This window comes from Pseudopipra pipra, chromosome 10 (assembly GCF_036250125.1).
Source record: "Pseudopipra pipra isolate bDixPip1 chromosome 10, bDixPip1.hap1, whole genome shotgun sequence".
Taxonomy (NCBI): Eukaryota; Metazoa; Chordata; class Aves; order Passeriformes; family Pipridae; genus Pseudopipra; species Pseudopipra pipra.
Window position 1 is genome coordinate 5,146,279 of NC_087558.1, and position 8,647 is coordinate 5,154,925.

The following is an 8,647-nucleotide window of genomic DNA, read 5'->3' on the forward strand; positions in this document are numbered from 1 at the left end:
TGAATGAATGCACACTGCTATCTGAACCTGCACATAGATATTAAAATATATGTATATATTACAGATGTAATTCCTCCCAGTGTACAGTAATCCTGGTGTGGTGCTTTTAACAAAATTTTGATTTATTGTGCTTTAAATACTCTGGATGACGTTCATCCCCAGATGGACTACTACTGTAGCTGAGCCAATTATCTGTTTTGTATGGAAGACACCTGCTATTACAGTTTCTTAACTTGGAGAATGTTAATTTTTCAAGCGAATGCAGTGCATTATTTGGTAAGCATGTAGCTCTCCAAAATCCCTGCCAGGTTACTTTGCTGTTTCTGACAGCCTGGAGCAGAGGCTTGATGTATGTTTAGTGTGTATTTACACTGACCTGTAGACTTTGCAGTTCTTGCAAAATCTATTGTAGTCACCTCTTTCTTTTTCTCAGTTTTATATAGATAGAAGGCATAATATTCGACCTGGCTTCCAAAGTTTCTCACCTAGTTTCTGAATTTTGGTGGAGTCTCAGCTGCTACAGCAGAGTACAAAAGTCTTGTAAAGGTAAGAGAAAGTTAGCAGGGTGTGTTGGGTGATAAGGGACAAGATATATATCTTCTGAACAGAAATTTAAGGTACAGCAAGCATTAGCTCAAGTAAATATAAAAGCCTTATGTTGTGTTCAGCTTAAGACACTATTAATTAATCTAGCAGTATCAATGCTGCCAGATCTGTTGCAGAAGGATGTGTGCTTTATCCTGACAGAGGCAGCATCAGCAAAAAGGTCAGCCAGTGGTCAGCATCAGGCTCCACTCAGCACGAAGCTGAATGCTTCCACAGGCTGAACCCTGCTGCCCCAAGGAGTGGTTTTAAAGTATGTGCTACCTATTTGTGAAACCCCGTCTTCAAAAGGCAAAATATATATATTTCTGAATCATTTCTTCCTGGTCGTGGTAATTTAACATTCCTGCCACTCAGTTCAGAGCTGTGAGTGTGTTGAGCAGAGGGAACAGAGCTTGATGCTTGAGCTGTGCTGCTGGCAGCTGAAATAATCTGGTCATGACTTGCAAACTAAGTGTTATGAAATCACCGATACTGGATAAACACGGAACATCTGGCTTTTTAGTCCTTTCTAACACCACCTTTTTGACTGTAAATAAGTGCTCGCAGTAATACTGCTCTGAACTGAGAGTAAATATACAAGTGAGTAAAGATACTACAGATCTCTGCACTGAGACATCAGCAGGTAAATGCACTGAGACTCAGGTACAGGAGTGATCCCTGCAGAAATCACAGAGGCACGATTTGTGCTGGAGACTCACCCAGCTAATGGGATTATCCTCAAACCAGGGAGAAATGTCATGGCCTTCAGGAGCATAGAGGGATCTATTGGAACAAGCACTGCAATGTCAGGTTACAACCTTACATTGCAGCCAAGACAAAGTAATGGCTTGTTGACACTGAAAAGGGAGTGTCCTGTCACTCAGCTTCTTGCTCCTACTGTCTCCCGTGAACCAGCACTCACCTGTCCCTGCCCTGGGCCAGCCCACAGAGCAGAAATAAAAACAACTGTGTGTAAACACAGAGTGATTTTTTTTTGGCAGTTTTCTCCCTGATTGGAGTTTCCCCAAATGTTTTGTTTTTGCAGCTGATGATTTTTAGTTTTGAAATATGTGTGAGTGTCTTTGGGACCATGTCTTTGGGCCTGCCCTCATTCCGGTTCACAGCAAAAGCCACATGAACTGCAGCAGGAACAGGCTTGTTTTATGGCTTACAGCCTGGAAATACTGTACTCAACACAGCGTGGCTTTCCAAAACTGGATGTGATCAACAGCATCGCTGCAGTGTTTTGTTAGGTTAGATGGCCAAATAATCTGTAGAGAGGCCAAATAATCTGTAGTGAAGCCAAACACAGACATGCTTTTCTTTATAGTCAGTAACAAATGCTAAAAAACCCCCCGGTGAAGAGTTGCAAAATTTTTGGAACTCTGAACATAATGCACGTGCAGTAGAGTCAACTGCCTACTGGCCTAAAGGGGTGAAACTCTTTCAAAGTTCATAGAAATATTTCAGGTAACACCAGCAGGGAATTTGCCCAGCTGTGTTTCAGCTGCTGTCATGCAAAGCACTAGAGAATCAGAGCTTTCCAAAGAAAGCTTTTTCTTCTCTCCAAAGAAACCATGTGAGCTCTGCAGTGTTGATAAGCAAAAAATACCTATTCATTCTATCTTCAAACAATAAGCACATAGGACTTAAATGAGTGAATTATTACCCTTAGTGAATATCTGCAGTTTAGAAAGTATTTGCTCTGGCTGGACTTATAGATCAAACAGCAGAAAACCCACCCTGACTTAAAACTCAAGGAAAAGTACTTGTCTTTTTACTTATTTCACCTTGCAGCTCTGATAGACTTAAAAACAAAGCTCTGGTAATGTGTTTGTGTATTTGTCCAAGCCCATAAAGATAATCTTAGCCCTCAAGGACTTACAGTCAAAATCATTTCCTTGCAGCTCCTTGGGTACATAAAACCAGCTGTGCAGCAGTTGTGGAAGTAGTGTGATAGTTCACCTTGTGTACTTGCAGGACTGATGCCTTGAAAAAAACAGCTGGGCGTGGATAATTAAATCAGTTGCTGCTGTCAGGTTTGTAGGAATGACTTTTTGTTTCAAAAGCCTTTTATAACTGCACCTGCAATCACAGAAGAATCTTTCAGTAAAGCAGCTCAGACATGCAGGGACTGGAGAGGTGCACCCAGCCAAGGTGCTCTGTCTGATCTACTTCCTCCCCAGTCAGTCTGCTTACAAATCTTTCTCACACTTGTGTGAAACGGTGATGTGGAAGGGGGTTACTGTGGCTCCAGTCCTTCCTGACATTTTCAATGCATTTCCCATGCCTGTTTTTCCATCCTGCAATGTAAAATTAATTTCAACAAAATCTTGAGTGAATTAAACCGCAACACAGTGATCTCCTTGCTCAACTCATATTTGCTCTCTGCCTGATTTATGTTGAAAAGAAGCACTTGGGCATGCCAATTATCCTGCCTTTCATTTGCCTTGTGCATTGAGCCTTTGGCTACTAGAATTAAACTGGAAAATGCAATTAAAAGCATTAGCTGTAGCAAACATACAAAAAAAATATCATTATATGCTTGACGATGTTCTCCTTCATATTGTTATTCCCTGCAGATCTACCTGTGCTATTAGATTTCATATACAGATTTTATTTTTCTCAGAAAACTACATTAATTGGAATGAAAAAGTTGCATTTCTGATTGTATAAGGAAAGAAAAGGAAGATGTCACCATGGTGGAAAATCTTACCTGACTTTTCTTGGTGAATATGGTCTGAACTTGAATTGAGCAAATATTATTCAAGCTTGAAAACGTTTGCAGAGACCTAGAAAATGTCAGTAGGTAGTGTGTTTGGCTTGCCACACCCTGGAAAATATTTGTGTGTAAACACAATTCTGTGTGTAAACAAAGTTGGCTTCAACTGTGATGAAAAGCAGAAAGAGGAAGCTCAGGTGATGGGGATTTGGACAGATCCTTCCTACCTACACACCTCAGCAGGGAGCACAGGTTTGAGAGCCATGGTGAGGATATCCTGCAAGGAGCAAATTCCTGCAGTTCTTTCCCTGTGAAAATATTTGGGGGGGGGGGGGGAGGGAAAGATAAGAAAGCCTGAAAAGGTATCAACATTAACATTGTAAACTCAGGTTATTTGCCTTATCAGTGAAACTGAGAATCCAAGAATGCCTAATGCTAGTGCTTTTACATCCCCTGACTTTTATGGCCTTCTTCATGGTGAGAATACATATTAGAGTTGTGGAACTTGTTCACAAAATACTGTAAAAATATATCTATTAACCTCTAGTAGAAATACAGTATTGTAACAGATGTTACTGCAAAGACCTCACAGAAATCCCTGTCACTTCCAGTTTTAAACTTTCTCTCTACCTGGGGCTGCCACCAAGAAAGTGTTTCCACAGAAAACAAATGTTTAGAGAACAAAGAGGTAAAGGCAGGAGAAAAAAAAAAAAGGGTGAGAAAGATGAATCTGGAGAAGTCCAGCTCTGTGGTGACATGTCTGCATCTCCAGTTAGGTGATGGAATACAGACAGGCTGGCACCTCTGCAGAGTTAAAACAGAACAGGCTGGATAAGGTTGACTTTTCCTTACCCAGGGCCTGCATTTCCAGCCCTGCATGCTGTGCTGCATGCAAACATGCGAAATACCTGGGATATTAAATCCCAACAATAACAAAAAGCTGTAATTAGAGGTATATAGTGGAAGAACAGCATTTTTAAGAATGGTGGTGCCAGGAGAGGTGATATCTCTGACTGTGGGCTGTTTGCAGCATTTTACCAGTTCTTGTTAGTTTTGATAAAGGTCATAAAAGAGTGTGTAAACCAGGCAAGTTTGCCCAGCTGGACTTATTTCTCAAGGTAGACCAGAGAGAAAACATAAATGAAACTTTCTACACTCAGGGCAGGCAAACAAAACTTCAGATACATGGAATACTTCAAAGCACGTGAAAGTGCTCTTTTCCTTAATTGTCAGGGGTTTGGTTTTGGCTGGTGAGATCTGGATACCACTAAAAAGACTTTGATGAGGGGCAAAACTGTCGTGATTTGCACAAGCCCCTGACATTTCCCAAGATTTCTGTTTAATGCCCTTGCCTGAGTGCTGCCGACCCTCCCAGTTACAGCGGCTCCAGAAGGGCACGGCTGAGTCAGTAAACAGGCAGGGCGTTTTGGCCAGCCTCCTTCCTTATTAGTTGTGAGCAGCAGGCTTGTTTAATATTTGAAGTACTCTACTGAAACCACACAGGCTCATTTATTTTCAAACATTTCAGGGAAAGGGAAACAAACTGAATGGCCGGGTGGAGCAGATAAGGGCCAATGATCCTGTGTTCTTCTCTCCTTGGCTGATTCATTTATTATTTTGTGGAAAGCACCAGGTCTAAAAGCTTTGGCCTTACTTACCTGCATGGTAGTTTGCCTTTTTGGAAGAGTACAGTAAAATTGCATTTACGCCCTGTTTGTTTGCTCCAGACACTGCTCTCCTTGCTCTTATGTCAGCAGTTCTTTCACTAGCACATTAGATGAAGCAACTACAAATAACGTGGGCTTTTAGAATCTGAGTTACCTGTATCCCTATTCAAACCTCATTGTGACAAAGTTCAGGAGATACTGGGTGCTCACAGATCCTTGTGGCTGGGGCAGCAGCTCCCTGCTGGGCTCTTGGGGCTCCTTCTCCATCAGTTGTGGGTTCAGAGCTGCTCAGGACGCTGCCAGTCTGTTGGATTCAGCAGACTGCAGTTAACCTCCTAAAGTGCCAGTGTGTCAGTGATCTAATTTCTTCCTTACTGAATAGCTAGGTCTCTTCAGCTGCTGTGAGGAGTATAATGTTTTCAGAGGTCTGTCCATGCTCCCAAGCCTGCAGCAGCTTGGTGTTGTAGGAGCAGTGTCAAGGAAAAAAATAGCAAACCTGCTCGGTTAGGGCAAGTGCCAGCTCATGATGGTGTGTTTTTCTACTAGAATCCTTGCCTGAGTAAACAGTGCTGACACTCTGGTGAACTGGCAGATTTTGCAATGCCTTGCACAGGCTATAGAAATCATATGGTGTCAGCGCCACACATGTGGGTAAGCACAGGGCTAGTCATGAATCCCAACCTCTGGCTGCTCTAGCTTCATCTGGGAGCAGAGGAGGAGCTCCCCAGGCTGCCCAACTATCTGTTTTGATTAAATTCACAATCTCTTCCTGAGAATCTAAATGAGGAAATGCCTTCATTGTTTTACCTTACCGTCTATGAAGGGCTGGCAAGTGTCCAGGCCAGCTCAGGAGGATAGCAAGCAGTGCCACCAGGGGTGGAATTCCCCTCTGTCCCACCTGGGGTGAACAGCTGCACCTGCCCCACTGGGACCGGCTCTGCCCATGGGAGCGCTCCAGCTCCCAGGGCTAGTGGGTGCGTGAAAGTCTAGCCTAGCTGATCTTCAACCCTTGCCAGCTTCATTGCTTTTCAACTTTCCTCTCCCCAGTGTCCTCCTTCCCACACAGTAAAGATCCCCTGGCTCCTGAGGCGTCCCTTCTGGAAAGGATGAAGTATTAACAGGAAAAGCGCCTTCTGCTTTAACTTGTTTTTCTTCTGGAGAATAAATGACTTCAGAATTTCATTATGGATCCTGGCACAGATTAGCTTTTAATGATTCCTGTGCCCTGATTGATTTGAAAGTTGAAAGATAGTTGGTTTTGCTCCCAGCCCCGGCTCCAGGAACTGAGACTGGGTCAGGCTGAGTTGCTTGGATGCCTGCAAGAAAAGTGTGGTGACTCTGGTCACCTGAGACAAAGAGGTGCTGAGTTAATCCTGCTGCCCTTACCCAACTGTAGGTTTGCAAACAAGTCTGTTGAGGAAGTATTAGGAGGAAGAGCGCCCAGATGTATTGGCTCTGCTGGGTTAACATGTAAACCGTAAATGACTTTTTACAGCTCAGGAGATACTCTTCTGGGCAGGCCTAGGAGAGGTGATGCAGTAAAACTAAACTCTACTCCAGCTAAAGTTGCATTTCAAAGTGACACTGAAAATTAAGTTAGAATTGGGATTTACATTTTCAAGTGAAGGCCCAAAGAGATGGGATGGGTGGCTGAGGTAAGTAAGCATATGTATCTGCCTCAAGGTGACAGGACAGCAGACCTTTTTAGATCTTGCTTAAACTCAGACACTCTCTTGGAAGCTCAGTCAGGTGGGAAGATCACCAGCCCAAGAGGTCAACATGATGACACTCATTAAATTAGAAGGCCTGAGCCCAAATTCATGCCAATAGCATCATTTTAGCCTGAATTAAAGGACCATAGGCTTTTTCACATTCGTATCCCTGTCTTTGATTTTCATAATTCTACTGTAGAGTTGGCCAACACCCAATGAAGTCTGTATCTGTGTCCAAAGAAATTCCTAACATATCAGATGCCCTGTTTGTATGCAACCACTCTGGTGTTTAACATGAAACACAAATCCACAGTATGATTTCTGACTATTTGCCTGATATCTTAGCAGATCACACAGGACCTGAACTAACTAGTTGGCTCCTTGTGACTGTAAAATAACAACTGGCATCTTCCCTTTTTTGACCGACCACACAGATGACCAAAAGCAGGATTTGCAATGTAATGCTATGGTTTTTGGGAAGGCTGGTAAGCTCTGTTTCACTTTTGCAGAGGAAATTGTGATGAAAAATAGGAATGCAAAAGGAAACTCAGAGGTCTTTGGAGCGCCAAGGCTGGGCACAGACCCTGACCCCTCCCGCCCAGCCTCTCCGGCTGCACAGGGGGCTGAGGCAGCGTGTCTGGCTCCTGCCTTTGCATGCTGCTCAGCATGGGATTTTTTGGGGAGGAAAAAGACCCTTGTAAGTGGATACAGTCATACTAAATGTATGCTGCTGCTTTGCTGAGCTGTTCTGCCTTTGCAGTGCTCCATAACCGACAACGCGTTTGCAGCACAGGGAGGAGGAAAGTGCTGGAGCAGAGGATGCGACGGCAGGTAAGGCAGTGTGGAGTGTCTGCACATGGCTGAATGTGGAAAACATCAAAGGGAACTCATCTGACAGCTAAAATAACCCAAACAGCAGCTGGCTGTGCCAAGTAACCCAGGCTCCCACAGGCCCCAGAGCAGAGCATCAGAGCTGCTTTGCCGCTGGGGCTCTCAGAGAGGCCCTCTCCTCCCCACAGAATCAGCAGCAGGGTGTACAAGGGCTGTAAAAATTGCTTTTTTTCAAACAGTGAGTTGCCTTATGCACCATTAAAAGAGCAGAAATGCCATGGCATAAGGGCAGAAATAGCCACACTTTTCCAGGTAGTACTCTTGGGGGCCGAAATGCACCATTTCCAGGGGCAATAACAGCTCTCCGTAGGTTTTTGGAGATGCTGCTATGCCTCTGTGCATCCCTCACTGACACAGCCAAGTATCTGTGAAGGCAGTGGATATAACCCCGCAAATACAACCCTCCACAACCACGTAGCCATTCCCTGGGCACAGGGAAGCAGACTTCCCCTTGGCGCACTCTCCAACTCTTTCAGCTCTGCAGACGGGAGACATGCACGGGCAGCTGCAGTGAGACCTAGATAACCACACACACACCATCTGGGTCACTGAATCTGAACTAACAGCCAGATTACCTAAAAAAACCCCTTAGGGCATTCTGAGGGCTGAATGATTCATGCTGAGGAATCACAGAATCACAGGATGACAGAATGGTTCGGGTTGGAAGAGACCTTAAAGCTCATCTCATTCCAGCCCCCTGCCATGGGCAGGGACACCTTCCACTACACTAGGTTGCTCCAAGCCCTGTCCAACCTGGCCTTGGACACTTCAGGGGCATCCCTGGCATGGAGTGGTTATGAGGAGGTTGTTTGTTTGGGTTTTTCTGCAAGAAATCTGAGTAATTTCCCATTAGTGTGACTTTTCTGCCTTGTCTGTGCATGAATTCACAAGTCACGGCTGGGCTGCCACAAATGTTTTGGTGCAGTTCCCACAAATTACACTTTTGGTGTTATAGTGTGGTTTTAGAAATGTGCTACACCTTTTCAAACCAGTCTTTGCTTTAAACGCTCCCTCTGCTGGCTATAAGTGTGAATTATTATCTCTTAATTAAAAACCTCAGACTGAAATTA

General features: G+C 44.1%; 1 long non-coding RNA gene across 2 annotated transcripts; it reads left to right on the forward strand.

Annotated features, from left to right (window-relative positions):
• Nucleotides 1-447: 447 nt before the first annotated feature.
• LOC135419295 (uncharacterized) lies at nt 448-7,728 on the forward strand. 2 transcript variants are annotated; one of them, XR_010432910.1, is made up of 3 exons: nt 448-546; nt 2,493-2,624; nt 7,447-7,728. It is a non-coding gene; the product is annotated as an uncharacterized LOC135419295 (long non-coding RNA). The 2 variants fall into 2 exon arrangements; XR_010432909.1 differs by lacking the exon at nt 7,447-7,728 and adding an exon at nt 3,168-3,614.
• The last annotated feature ends 919 nt before the right edge of the window (nt 7,729-8,647 follow it).